This window comes from Oenanthe melanoleuca, chromosome Z, assembly GCF_029582105.1.
Source record: "Oenanthe melanoleuca isolate GR-GAL-2019-014 chromosome Z, OMel1.0, whole genome shotgun sequence".
In the NCBI taxonomy this organism is placed as follows: Eukaryota; Metazoa; Chordata; class Aves; order Passeriformes; family Muscicapidae; genus Oenanthe; species Oenanthe melanoleuca.
The window spans coordinates 33,525,318-33,539,003 of NC_079362.1; the positions used below are offsets into that span (position 1 = coordinate 33,525,318).

The 13,686-nt window shown below is 41.7% G+C and overlaps 1 long non-coding RNA gene across 1 annotated transcript; it reads right to left on the reverse strand.

Moving 5' to 3' along the window:
- Nucleotides 1–1,253: 1,253 nt before the first annotated feature.
- LOC130265180 (uncharacterized) lies at nt 1,254–11,615 on the reverse strand. The gene is made up of 4 exons (XR_008842560.1): nt 11,526–11,615; nt 4,369–4,412; nt 2,985–3,043; nt 1,254–2,215 (listed from the first exon to the last, which is right to left on the reverse strand). It is a non-coding gene; the product is annotated as an uncharacterized LOC130265180 (long non-coding RNA).
- Between the last annotated feature and the right edge of the window lie 2,071 nt (nt 11,616–13,686).

The window sequence follows — 13,686 nt, forward strand, 5'->3', positions numbered from 1 at the left end:
TAAAAAGGTGTATGTGGAGAGGTCAGCAGACTGTGACAAAACCATCTTGTTTTGTCACCACTGTTCCTTTAAACGGTGAGGTTTTGTCTCAAGTGTTCTAAATCTGACTTTGGCTTTTCTTGCCTTTTTCCCCCCCTCTGCTTCCATAGTCTTTGTTTACAGGCAAGGAAATGTGGGTCTACCCTCCTCCTCTGTCTCCCTTCCTGCTTAATTGTTTGAGTTGGTGACTCAGGGCAATTTGCCTTCATGGATCTGCAAACCTCTCTGCTCAAAGCACAAAAATCACATGTGGTCCAAGGAGACAAAGTTCTACAAGTTAAAAAATACCTAACAGACCACCTTACACCGTTTTATGGTCTGTGTAAAAACCTGTGCATTTATACTTTACAAATACCTTTGTGATGGAGTAAATAATGAGATTCCTGCTCCTACAGTCAAAGCACTAAATGTGCATGGTTTACATCACAGTTTCCATTATCTTCAAGCAATAACAGATTGTGTCTCAGACTTGCACAGGATGTGTCAAGGACTCAGCCTGGAATGCTGAACATCTCTCAGCTGCATTTGCTTCCTGCAGCAGAGACTTGTTACATTTTTGAACACAAGCAGTGGGGATATTTGCTCTCTTTAATTCCCTGGTCTGTCATAGACTTCTGTGTGTAAGTTTGATCATTTAGGCTGTAGTGCTTCTAAAAGTGCATACTAGTGCATGAGCACTTGTATATTTCATCATTATAAAGCCAACTGCATTGACATCTTGTAGATACCTACACTAAAACTGACAGTGTGAAATAGCTGCAGTTATGTTTCTGCTAGCACTGCTCCCCTTCAGAGCAGCAGTCTACAGGGCCCCACTGACACCAGATAGATGACAGGGCTCAGAACAATTGCCAGTGCCATCCGTACTGCTTAAAGTCTAACAGACACAGAATGACCCAGACCTTGTGCTCTTGACAGCTGTCAGACCCCAGCCTCCTCACAGGAGAAAAATAAATGTGATAAGTAAATTAGACATTGGTTGTGGACGTTTCAAATATGTTTTAAAAAGTTTTTCTCCAATGACAGCTTCAAGCATCACTAAATCTCTGGGAATCCTCTGCAACATAGATACCAGAGGATGTATTCAAACTTTTTATTAAGAACAGCCTCCAGATATTCCTCCATGCCCTTCCCTATCCCTTGGGAATACTCTAGGGTAATCAGAGTTGTTGGCTGTTCAGGTGCCATGAAAGTCAATCAATAGTGTCACAAACAGGATGTCTCACTGAAAGCAGGGCACCAAGAAAATCTATATTATCATTCTTTATTCTGTCCATAATACAAGTGAGTGGTCGAGAGTGAAGGCTCTTCTTGGGCTCACCTCTCCTAAAGAGTTCTGCAAACTGTGCTTTTTAAAATCTCCCTTAAAAAGAGCAGGATGGGGAAGGCGAGGTGAAGCCAAACAAAATTTTTGCCATAGATTATGGTCAACAGGAAAATGCAAGCAATATCAACCACAAATAGAAAAGGTATCTGCCACTCTACAAACAACCGAGTTTACCTTTAACAGGGGAAATTCATTGAACTCATGACATCCACATGATCCTAGCAGATGATCTTTGCTGGAAGGCACCAGAAAAAAAAATACAGAAGTCCCTGGCATGTTGAAGAAATCTCCTTTCTGCCCCACTGGAAGCAGATAGATTAACCTTGCATATTTAGGCAAGGAACACAGCATTCCTGTGGATTCACGTCAATCTTCATGATGCCAGCTCTGACATTTTTGGGGTTTTTTTTGCTGATTTTATAAAAGAAAGAGTATTGCTTCTGAGTTTGACCCTCACTGCCCTCCAAGTTGCCACATGCTGTATTGATGTAGTGTTTAAAAAAGGGGTGCAGCTCTAATTAATAAGTCAAAGTGATAGTGTGGTCCCAGGGCCAGTGGCCTAAGTGATGTGCAGTGCTAGTCTTGCACAATGGAGAAGATGAGATGAGTCCTGAAACCCTAGGCCATGACTTGGACCAGGAGTGCTGGCCTGACTGGGGGATTTCTGCAGGAGCATCTCCTCTCTGTGTTATGCCATACAGACATAACAGGAACGAGGGCTTTTCAAGGCACGCCAGCACCAGCAGGGATTAGATGAGTCACTGCCTTGTCCTGGGTACTGCATGTTTCCTTAGGTGATGAGTCTTTGAGGGGGGCAGTGTGGCTCTTCATCAAGCAAGGACACAGAGCCTAAAAGTCAAGAGGGAGAAAATCAGTATGGAAATTATTAATACAGTCAAGGAGGAATGCTGAAGCGGAACACAGAGTATCTGGTAGGAGACAGTAAGCAGCAAATTAGTTCACTGACTTGTGCAAAGTAGTACTGTCTGTGTCTTTAGAGCTGCTGTAAAAGGCTGTCTGGGTTATACCACACTTGTAGGAGCACTAACTGCATGAAACATTCATTTTTATACCCTCTCTTTAATACTTTTTAAGCTCTGTACTTTGACTGCCATGATATTCCTTCTGAAAACCTTTGTTGTTTTCTGTTCTTGCCTTCTGTCAAATTTGATCCTTTCTGCTCTCTCCATAAGGAACTGCTTTACTGGACCTTGCTACTATTTAGCTCCTCTATGAGGAAAACCTTCAGTGCAATTAAAGATCCAAAGGACATCCCAGACTCCTCATTTCTTTCCCCAGATCTGTTGGACATTTCTGATCATGGAAGAGCTCCAACAAGTGCTTTTAATAAATCTTAACTTGCAAAAGCACTGTATGTTGATGACATTACAGAACCGAGCTCCTTAAAAATGGAAGCATGATAAACTTCCATAATCCCTCTACAATATCCCCACGTGGCTCTTTCTCTGTCTGGAAGTGGGTGGAGAGAGATAATTATATATTGGAAGTGTGTTCCTCCTTTCCAGAACATGACCAAAGGTAATTAAGAGATCATCTGTAGCCTAAAACCTGGAGTTCCCACCCTTGTTTGTTTTCATCTTTCTTGCTTATCACTTACCTAAGACGACTTGAGCCTGTCTCTTCAAATTTTGATTTGTACATCAAAATCAGGTTAACCTGAGTATGAAAGAACTATGTTATGATAGGCAGGTATGATAACCAGATAGACTGCTGTGAGACTGACCAACTGCTCTGAAAAGTGTTAGATGAGAAGAAGTACTTAGGAGAGAAGCTCATACTACACAATTGTTACATAGTTTTTATTGATCCCATGCACTTGATTTAGAGATGTTTGAATGGCATTCAACGGTGACACAAAAAGCTGCAGAGGTGAAAACTCTTTGAGAAATCAAGAAGCCCACTATTGCCATTGCTTGCTAGACCTATGGAACAACTTTAGACATATGAAACAGCCAGGAGTTCCCAATAATAGAATTGCCAGTATGGGTTACATTCAACATCTCTATCACTACCTTTTTTCACACTCTCCAGGGGCCGATGCAGTGAAGCCTTGTTCTGCTGCTTTCAGACAGGCTGAGGAGAACTTCTCCAACTTTGCTTTCAGGCAAGAAAGGTTTGACTGGGCTGGAAAACTGGGCCTGTGTTTTTTCAGTGTCCCTTCCTGATCCCTGCTCTCTTTATTCCCCTTTGTTTTACATATTAACAAGTTCCTGGTCGTGGACTAGATCTCCTTAGCCAATGTATTATTCAGAGGCAATGCATGTGTGGTACGGAAGCAGGGCACTTCATGGCTCTTAGAAGACCTTTACATCCTACATAAGTAACTATTAAACCTGCATCATGGCAGAGCACAAGGTAGGATACGTAGTCACCTATTTTTGGACTTTCAGAGGAATTGGACTACAAAGATGAAAGGTACAAGGCTGTTAGGGGGAAACTTTTGTGATATGACATCATATATGTTAAGCTTACAGCAACCTCTACACAAATGGCACATTGCAAAGATCTTGAAGCCCTTGGTTGTGAATGAAAGAAGAATGTGAATACCCAGAACAGTGTCACTGATTTAAAAAGTCAAGGCTCTCCTGTCTTATGACTCCCTAGAACCAAAAAAAAACACCTTCTAATGTGATTCACCTGCATTTATTCAGAGCTCTCTGTGTCAAGTTTTGCAGGTACTTTCTGACATACAAGCAGTAGGCCATGACACATGCAAGGCAAGTGTCACACCACTGAGCAAAACTATGGTTTGGGGGGAAAACTAAATGAAAAATGCATTCTGGCAGAAATTTTGAAGCAAAATTTAAAACAAATTTTGTTGGACAGAGAAGCCCAGAGGACATTATTGAACAAGAGGGTAGCGTAGAGTTTCAGCTATGGTATTGAATACAACAGCCTTTAATTCAAGCTCAATTTTACCTATAGCAATGTCCACTGAAAAGATAGCTGTCTGAGGGTAAGAAAAATTGATATAAACTTACCCTTTAGCATGTGCATATGATAGAGGAAACAGCTGAGAGTAAACCTAGATGAAGCAAAAAATAATAATCAGTGAATTAAGCTCATGCAGCTGAGTAAAACTGGACAAAATTGGAAAGTAAATCACTGGTTGCTGCAGGGGTTGTTGTGCTTTCCTTTGGTGGATTAATTGACATGCAGCTGGGTACATCTAGAGCAAAGAGAATATTTTGATGGTTTTAGCAAGTGTTCAATACCATGAATGCTGGAAAGAATGACAAAGACCCTGCTTGTGGGGGCACAGACAGGTACAGACGGTCACGTCTGCTTCACTGTGTGCCTACCGCTGGCTGCAGGCCAGAACCATTGAAATGCATTAGCTCAGAGCTGTGCATATGCTGAATGAGACTATTCAGTTCCTGGAAGAGAGCTGGTTTGTGTCTTGCCAGCAGCAAGGGCAGACATAGCAAAGATGTATCTGCCTACACCATTTGTGTAGGTGCAGCTGAAAACAGCAATGAGGCCCTCAAAGAGAATTTATGGCTTGGTTTTACAAATAGATTTTTTTACACAGATGGATTTTTTTTTTTTTACTTTTTCTGTCTGTTTCTACCACAAATTAAGTCTCCTGAGGCAGCTCTTGGTTCTGACAGAAAATATGATAATTAAGTCCAGTCAAGAGTAGCCACAAAAACTTGGCACAAACCTAGCTATGTTACAGTACCTACCAAAGCTATGCAATAAATCTATATTCTCCTTGGAACTCAAATGCCCTGGGCACTGTGATGATAATAGCTACATCGGTTTAGAAAAAAAGCAGTCAGTGTGCATATTTGAACAGGACTAAGACTTGCTGAGCAGAAAGAGAATCAGCTAAGAGGCAGCAAAAGAAACAAATGTTAAATGGCATACTGCATCAGTGGGATGCATTTGGCCTAGCTAAAAAAGGTATCTATATGAAGGAAGTTCTTTAGCTACCTAATCTCCCTTTAGACCATTTCCTGATTTTTGTACCTTTTCAACAGCAAAGAATTTAAGGAAAAAAACAAGGCAAGGTTTGTGTGGGAGAAAAGTATGGTAATATCTGTTATTAGAGCAACAGATAAAGTTGGAAAAATACATAAGCTTTCAAGTACACTAGGACTCTTATAACATTTGCATTATTTTATTTCCTGAAATAAACTTATATGGTAACAGAGTTTATTTCAAGGCTGATAGCACAAAGATAGATAAAATTATGCTATGACATTTTATCTGAAGTACCACCCTCTGTAGACAAAAATCTCACACTTCACAGGGAAAGGAGTTTTGCAGGTCAACCTTTATCTGTAGAATATAGGTCTGGCCTTGCACTGGAAAAGAACAGCCCTCAAAATTGTCAGTGGGTTTCTATTAAATAAGACAGCCAGAAATCTATCAGTTTTCCTCCTGCAGAGCCAAATTTATAAGTCAAATGAGCACAAGCTACTGCAGTTGAAGATCTCAGAGGATATATTCTGTCCTGACTTGCATGATGATCACCTCTGGAAAAGTATTCAATTACTTCCCAGTGATATTCATTACACTTTCTCCAGACTGAACTGGAACCACAAAGGGTAGAGATGCAGAGATAAACAATGAGAGCACCGTACCATATCCAGCTGTGGTAAGAATTTAGCCACCATCATTCCTCATAGAAATAAACACTGTCTTATTTCAGTGAGTCAAATTACAGGAATGGGTCTTGCAAAATATCTGTAGCAAATAAGATGTCCAGAGACTTGTATGAGCCAAAAGAAAAGACTCACTTCAATGGCCTGCATAAATGAAAAATGTCTGCTGTTTACTTTTGGCAGCTGGCAGCTGCTGTTGCCAGATTTGTGAAAGTTCTTGGTGAGACAGCTGCCACCCCTGTAGGTCTAGTAGCTGTGCTTCAATGCATTGGGCTGGGACTTTTTTGGGCAGCAGCAGTGGGTTTTGATCTTGCAGCCTAGGTTGATGGGGTAAAAGAGGTTTCTGCTGGGATGGCAATGGTGCAGGATAGATAGGTATTGTGTGATAGTACATGGTGTGGACTGCAAGGCAAATATACAATGGTTATTGAACTGTGTAAAAAATATATTGTCCTTCTGCTGCTATCATGCTACCAACTTTGTCCCTGAATGAAAAATGACAGATAAGGAAAGAAATCTGCCCTGCACTGCCTGAGGTAATGATAATACCATGTCTTGCATTTCTCACAGTGCCCTGACAGCACCAAGTGTTTGTTCTTCCACTCATAACCTTCACAATCAAACTCAGTGCTGCAACATGCTCTTCAAAGTACCTAGAAAATTGTTGCCACTTTTCAAATAACCAATGTAGAGTGGTCACTGTCTCAGTATTGCCTGGGCTAGCTACTTTCCCAATGTTAGTTTTTAACAATGCATGACAAAGATTAATGCCACATTATTTTGACAATAGTCTCTGCTTGACTTTTATTGAAAACTTTCATTATTCAGCTGTACCCTAGTGATAAGATATTATATGACCTGGTGGACCTCTGGTGGACCTCTGGTGGACCTAGTAGAAGTCACATGCATATGGGAGTCTTCATTTGACAATATGGAGTTTGCTTCTTGTGTCAACAACTCTGCCACCCAAATATTATAGAATCATAGAACTATGAAATTATTTTATTTAGAAGAGATCTTAAAGATCACCTAGTTACAACACCACTGCCACCAGGTTTCTCAAAACCCCTGGCCTTGAGCACTGCCAGAGATGGGGCATCCACAGATTCCCTAAGCTACCTATTACAGTATCTCACTTCCCTTACCGTAAAGGATTTTTTCCTAATATCTAGTCTGAACCTAGGCTTTTTCAGTTTTAAGCCATTCTCCCTTGCAAAAATTCCTCCTATTTTCCTGTTGGCCCACTTCACATGAAAGGCTTCACTGGAAGACTGCTCTAAAATGTCCCTGGAGCCTTCTTTTCACCAGGCTGAAGAGTCCCAAGCCTCTTAGCCTGTATTTGTAGGAGAAAATATGTGCTTCAGCCTTCTGATCTTCTTCATGGCCTCCTCTGGACTCACTCCATCAGATCCATGTGCTCCCTGTGCTGTGACCCCAGAGCTGGATGCAGGGTTCCAGCTGGGGTCACACAGAGCAGAGCAGAGGGGCAGAATCCCCTCCCTCCCCTGCTGCCCACGCTGCTCTGGATACAGCCCAGGACACTTTTGGTTTCTGGGCTGGGAGTGCCCATGGCTGGGTCATGTCCAGCCTCTCACTCACAGCACCCCCAAGTCCTTCTCAGGGCTGCTCTCCATCCCTTCATCCCCCAGCCTGCAATATGAAAATGTGAAACAATTTCCTTTTTCAAAGGAAACTGAAGTGACAGTCAGTGTTCTGGTCAAGTTGTCAGAGGAAGCTTGAGGTCAAGTAGGAGCTTCAACCATCTAAATCATGGTTCAAGTCCTTAAAAACATGGATAGATTTTTATCAAAGTCTTAAGGTCTTAAGGTCTTAAGGTCTGCAATATAATGGACTAGACTGTTTGGGTGTTTGTTTTGGTTTTTTTTCCTGATTACCTGAAGTCATTATGTACATGACTCTGTCAAGTCATGTTATTTTACATTGTGGTCTGTTTTCAGTAGTGTATGCTGTCAGCTACACCAGCAACTGCGTGTCATTGCCTATTCTGCTAAACACTACTAGAATGAAAAGCTAGGACATCTACAGAGGAAGTTTTATTTTTTAATTCTGTGGGCTATTTTAATTCATGTGTTGTTGCAAACACATAAGAAAATAGACTCGGACTTTTTTTATAAATATGCACATATGACAAATAACATGTTACTTGAAAATAGAGGAATAAGTACTTGCAGAAGCATGTTTGTATTCTGTTATCCATATTATCTCAGATTTTGAGAAACAAACAAAATTATGATAATTGTTCATTCCTTTCATACCTTACCCTTTTCCATTTCCATCACCGTCACTACCCACCTAAATGTTAATGCTCTCATCTGGTTTTGGCTCATTGCAAGCCTTCTCTGGTTGAAAAACAAAATCTACTCTTCAGAATTTTTCAAATACCTTTGCCTGAAATGTCATTTTATGCTGCTCAACATCATGCAAATTATATTGGAGATCTTCTCACAAAGTGGATTATGCAGGCTTGTCACATTGCAGGAGTCTCAGTGAGAGGGAAAGTTTGCCTTAAGAACAAGGAGAAAATATTTCTTTTGATAGACAGAGACAAAAAGGACTGTTTGTTTAAGAAAAGCTTTGCCAGAAAGATTTCTTAATGAGGCTAGTTTTGAACAAATGTAATCAGAATAAAAATAAAGTAAAACAGTTTGGCATGTCCTTATCTTTTCACTATCCTTGATGAATATTATCACTAGTTTCATTTGGGCAATTCATGAATCATGGCCTGTTATTCATCATGTTTGCTTTCTGAATAAAACCAGTTTAAAATATCCTGGAACTTTTTCAACAGCATGATCTGCTCTATTAAGAATGTGGCATTAAAGTCAGCCAGAGTGTATTTTTTTTGTTTATTTTGCTTTTTGTGGTAATCAGGAGTTCCCTTCTTGCATGTTTGCTGTTTTGAGAGGCCTGGCTGGCCCTGCTGAGCTGCCATTGAAGCAAGTGGGAATGCTGCAAGAACCTTGCATTCCTTGAGGAATACACCATAGCATCGCCACAGAACAGAGGCTTCCAGTTATGGAAGTGGAGCTAATATTGATACAAAAACTGCAGCCATTTGTCCTGGTTACAGAGAAAAGTGGTTTTTATTTCATACCACCTTTATCATTGGTGGTGACAAGTTTTCATCCAGAAGAGCCAAGTGCCAGAAATTCTCCGTCTTGCCTGGCTCTGTCCAGAGAGAAGGTGTTGGGGTCAGCTGGTGGCCCCAGCTCCCTCTCTGCCACCACTCCTCCCTCCACTCCTTCAAGCCCAGCAGAATGTGTCCCCAGGACTGAGCCAAGCTGAGTGAGCACTGCTGAGCACAGCCAAGCACACAGGTCCAGAAAAACAGCAGGCAGCACAGCACAACAGGATGATCCAGCTCCCAAGGGACTTGGTTTGTCCTAATTCATTATGGTTTGTTTGGGGTTTATTTCAGACTTGGGATCAAGGAAGGATTTTAAGCCATGAGAGCTCTTCTCACCTTATAGCCTTTGTCTGGAAACCACATGGGCAGCACTGCTTTTGAAAAGCTTTATTTTTTTTTTTTTTTTCCCAGTGGTGAATAACTTTTTGGGAGTCCCTCTCTCTTTTATATACTTTTTGCTATTAATACTGCACTGGCTATCACGAATTTAGTAAATTGTTATTCCAAATTATATTTTCTCCTTGTTGTTTCCTCCATTATTGGAATGGCTGGGGCAAAAGGGTGAGGCTTGTTTGAAATTTACTTCCCTGCTAGTTGTTAAAACCAGCACCTTGTAGTAAGTGCTGCAAGAAAATTTAGGGTAAATCCAGCCCCTCACTTTACAAAAATACCATCTGTTAAGATTGGGACATCTTCAAAACAGCATTATTGTCAACTTCTCTAAACATACCATGGCTGTCATTAGCAACTTTCAGTTTAGCTGATCAGGTGGGGGTGTTAAGATGGCGAGATGGAACTGCCTCAGGAATGTCATTCTGGTTTGCCTTATTAAAGCATTTAAATATCAAGTTTGATCCTGGTGACTTTTTTTCCTTCTCATCCCCTTATATGTCATAACTTGGTTTAATGAATTGGATGAAGGTTTATGTCACTATGTCGTGTTTTTAATGTCACCTTGTCGAAATACACAGTAAGGCTCGTCAGGGAAGGAATAATTCTATTTTCTTGATCTACAGGCATTTCCTAAAAGATCATCAGGTAATCAACCAGAAGCAAGTGAGCTGCTCTGACATGAGGGATTACTAGGAGCTAACATGAGTAGATGCAATGCAAAAACATTAAAAGACAGAAACAAAACTTCCAATGAGGGAAATACAAGTTTAGAATACAAATTTCAAAGTTACACTTTAATGCATAAATTCTTTTCTTCCAAATGAGTTGGGTTTCAGATTATTACACAGTTTGTTAAGAGGAAAGTGTTGTCCTGCTGTTCCCCACTCATTTTTCTAACGACCAAAGAAGATGAGGAATTCTTGAACTGTGTCTTCAAGATTGTGACCACCCTTATTTCTGATGCTTTGTTTTGCATTTTAAGGACTACATCATGTTGAACAGTGATAGGCAAGATGTGACAAATCACAGTAGGGAAGATATTATCTGCTACAATAGTTATCCTTTTTTCATTTGCAACTGCCACCTTAATATTCAAGACATGATCATGCATACCTGGAAGGGAGGATACAGACCTCTAGGCTTACAGTTGCCATTCCCTGTGGCCTAGCACACTGAAGGTACATTTGCGAGCAGATAGAGTAGATATGAAAGCCCTCTTGAGCAGGAAATAATACCTAGAGACATGCAAAGAAAACAATTTATGGGAAATGCACTATGCTGATACACTACCAACTTCAATATAACATTAAGAACAGTGATTTTTCTCCTGTGCTTTAAATTTCCCTGGTAAGACATAGGTTGTGAAAGGAGTCCTGCTTGTTTTATGGCACAAATTATTCCTGGTGTATAGATTTTTAGAGTTGGTCAATCTCTCCTGATGGCATCAGCTTTGAATGGACACTACAGTTAGGTCTGTGCACCTATATGGGAGTCACTTCTGTTAGCCAATGTGTGGTAAATCAAATTTGTGATTTAAAATAAATGAATATTTTGCTTCATCCTCTAGGTCAGCTGGCTGATCTCTTGGTTTGACAGAGCAAGGAGCTGAGGTGCAGCAATATTAGCACCTCATCCAGCAGGAGCCCGTTGTTAGGTGAGCCTGGCTGAAGTACAATGCCATGCTTTTCAGCTGTGGGTAAAGCCTGCTCTCCATTGTCCTAGTCTTGGCCAGGTGACACAGGTTACTCTACACCACCTCAGGTCATTGCTGTCACAGAGGGAAGGGATTCTGGACTTCTGAGAAGTGTGTGGGTTTCAGTCAAACAAAATTGGCAGGTCGAGGGAAGACATCAACTGTTTCATTGTCTCAGGAGTGAGCGTTTTTGCATGTGAATCACCCTCTCTTTTGTATACTTTTAAAATTAATTCTATTTCTGTTACTTTCTGCTTTCTTATCTCATTGCTGTTTCCAGTAAATTGTTCTTACCTCAACCTGTGACCTTCACAGTTTTACTTCCAAATCTCATCTCCATCCTTCTGGAGCATGAAATGGGAGGGGAAGCAAGTGAGAAGTATGTGAATCGTTGTTAAAGATGCCATAGCTCAGGAGGAAAGTTCTGCTATCTCCTTGAGGTTTCCATGCTGGAGCTACGATTTCAGGTAGTGAGGAGAGAGGAGACAACAGGAGGAGAGAAATAGAATGAGTCTAAACAAATACAAAAAATATTTCTGTAAAGACTCTCCTCTTTTAAAATATTACAACTTTTCAGCAATTAAATCACAGAATCATAGAATATGGTGAGTTGGAAGAGGCTGTCAAGGACCATGAAGTCCAGCTCTGTACAATACCATTCCCAAGAATCACATAATGTACCCAAGAGTATAGTTCAAATGCTTCTTGAACTCTGTCAGACCAATAGAACTTGAACTCTGCCAGGAGCTCCCCAGATCAACTTCCCTGGGAGGCCTGTTCCAGTGCCCAACCACCCCCTGGGTGAAAAGCCTTTTTTCTAATATCCAGCCTATACCTGCCCTGACACAATTTCAAGCTGTTTCCTCGGGTCCTGTCACTGGTCACCAGAGAGAAGAGATCAGTGCCTGCCTCTTCCCTTCATGAGGAAGTTGTAAGTGCAATGAGATCTCCTCTCAGTCTCCTCTTCTCCAGCCTGAGCAGCCAAGTGATCTCAGCCACTCCTCATACAGCTTCCCCTTAAGTCACTTCACCATCTTAGTTGCCCTCCTTTGGACACTAATAGCTCAATGTCTTTGTAATAGAACTGCCCCCAGCACTTGAGATGAGACTGCCCAGTGCAGAGCAGAGGGAACAATCCCCTCCCTTGCCTGGCTGGTGATGCTGTGCCTGATGCACCCCAGGACAGGGCTGGCCCTCCTGGCTGCCAGGGCACTCATGTTCAACTTGCCATCAAACAGGACCCCCAAGTCCCTTTCCAGCATCTCATTCCCAGGCATTCCATACACCTAGGGTTGCCCCATCCCAGATGCAGAATCCAGCACTCTCCCTTGAACTTCATACAGGTGGTGATTGCTCAGCTCTTTAAGCTGTGAAGGTCTCTCTGCAGGGCCTCCTTGCCTTCAAGGGAGTCAACAGCTTCCCCCAGTTCTGTATCATCTGCAAACTTGCTTCATATCCCTTCCAATCCTGTGTCCAAGTCATTTATGAAGACATTGAAGAGCACAGGGCTGTGGATGGAGCCATGTGGAACCCCACCAGTGACAGGTCCCCAAACTGATGTCACCCATTCACTGTAACCCTTTGTGCCTAACACATGAGCCAGCTGCTCACCCATCACATCATGTGTTTATCCAGCTGTGGGCTGGACATTTTCTCCAGAAGGATTCTGTGAGAGATGGTGTCAAAAGCTTTGCTGAAATTGAAAAAGATTACATCAACTGGCTTCCCTTGATTAGCTGAGTGGGTCACCCTTCCTAGAGAGAAATCAAATTTGGTAAGCAGGAAGCCGTTTCCCTTCATGAACCTGTGCTGGTTGTGACCAGTGACTGTGTTGTCTTTCAGGTATTTTTCAATATCTCAGAATAGTCTCAATAATTTTTACCAGGCACTGAAGGGAGACTGGCAAGCCTGTAGTTTCTGGGGTCCTCTTTCTCACCCTTCTTGACAATTGTGACAGCATTCGCCAGCTTCCAGATAGCTAGGATTTCCATGGATTCCCCAAGATCTTTCAGAAATCTACAGAAGAGGTTTTGTGATCACATCAACCAGCTCTTTGAGGATTTTTGGATGAATCCCTTTGGGCCCTGTAGATTGGTAGGGATCTAGCTGGAGCAGCAGACTCTGCACAATGTCAGGATTAATTGAGAGTTGAACATTCTCACAGTCATGGTCTTCCAGCTGAGACCCCCTTGGTCTGTCATTTGTACTGATGACAAACACAAAGAATACATTGTCCCTGTTTGTGAGATGACCATCCTCCTCCTGAAATGGGACAGTGCTATTTTTATGCTGCCTTTTTCTATTAATATATTTGAAAAAACTCTTTTTATTGTCCTTCACAGTTCTGGCCAGCTTCAAGCTCCAGGCTCTATATCTTCCCATGTCACCTGACCTTGCTTCCACTGGGTATACACCTTCTTTTTTGCCTTATTCAAGACACCAGATCACTTTTCAT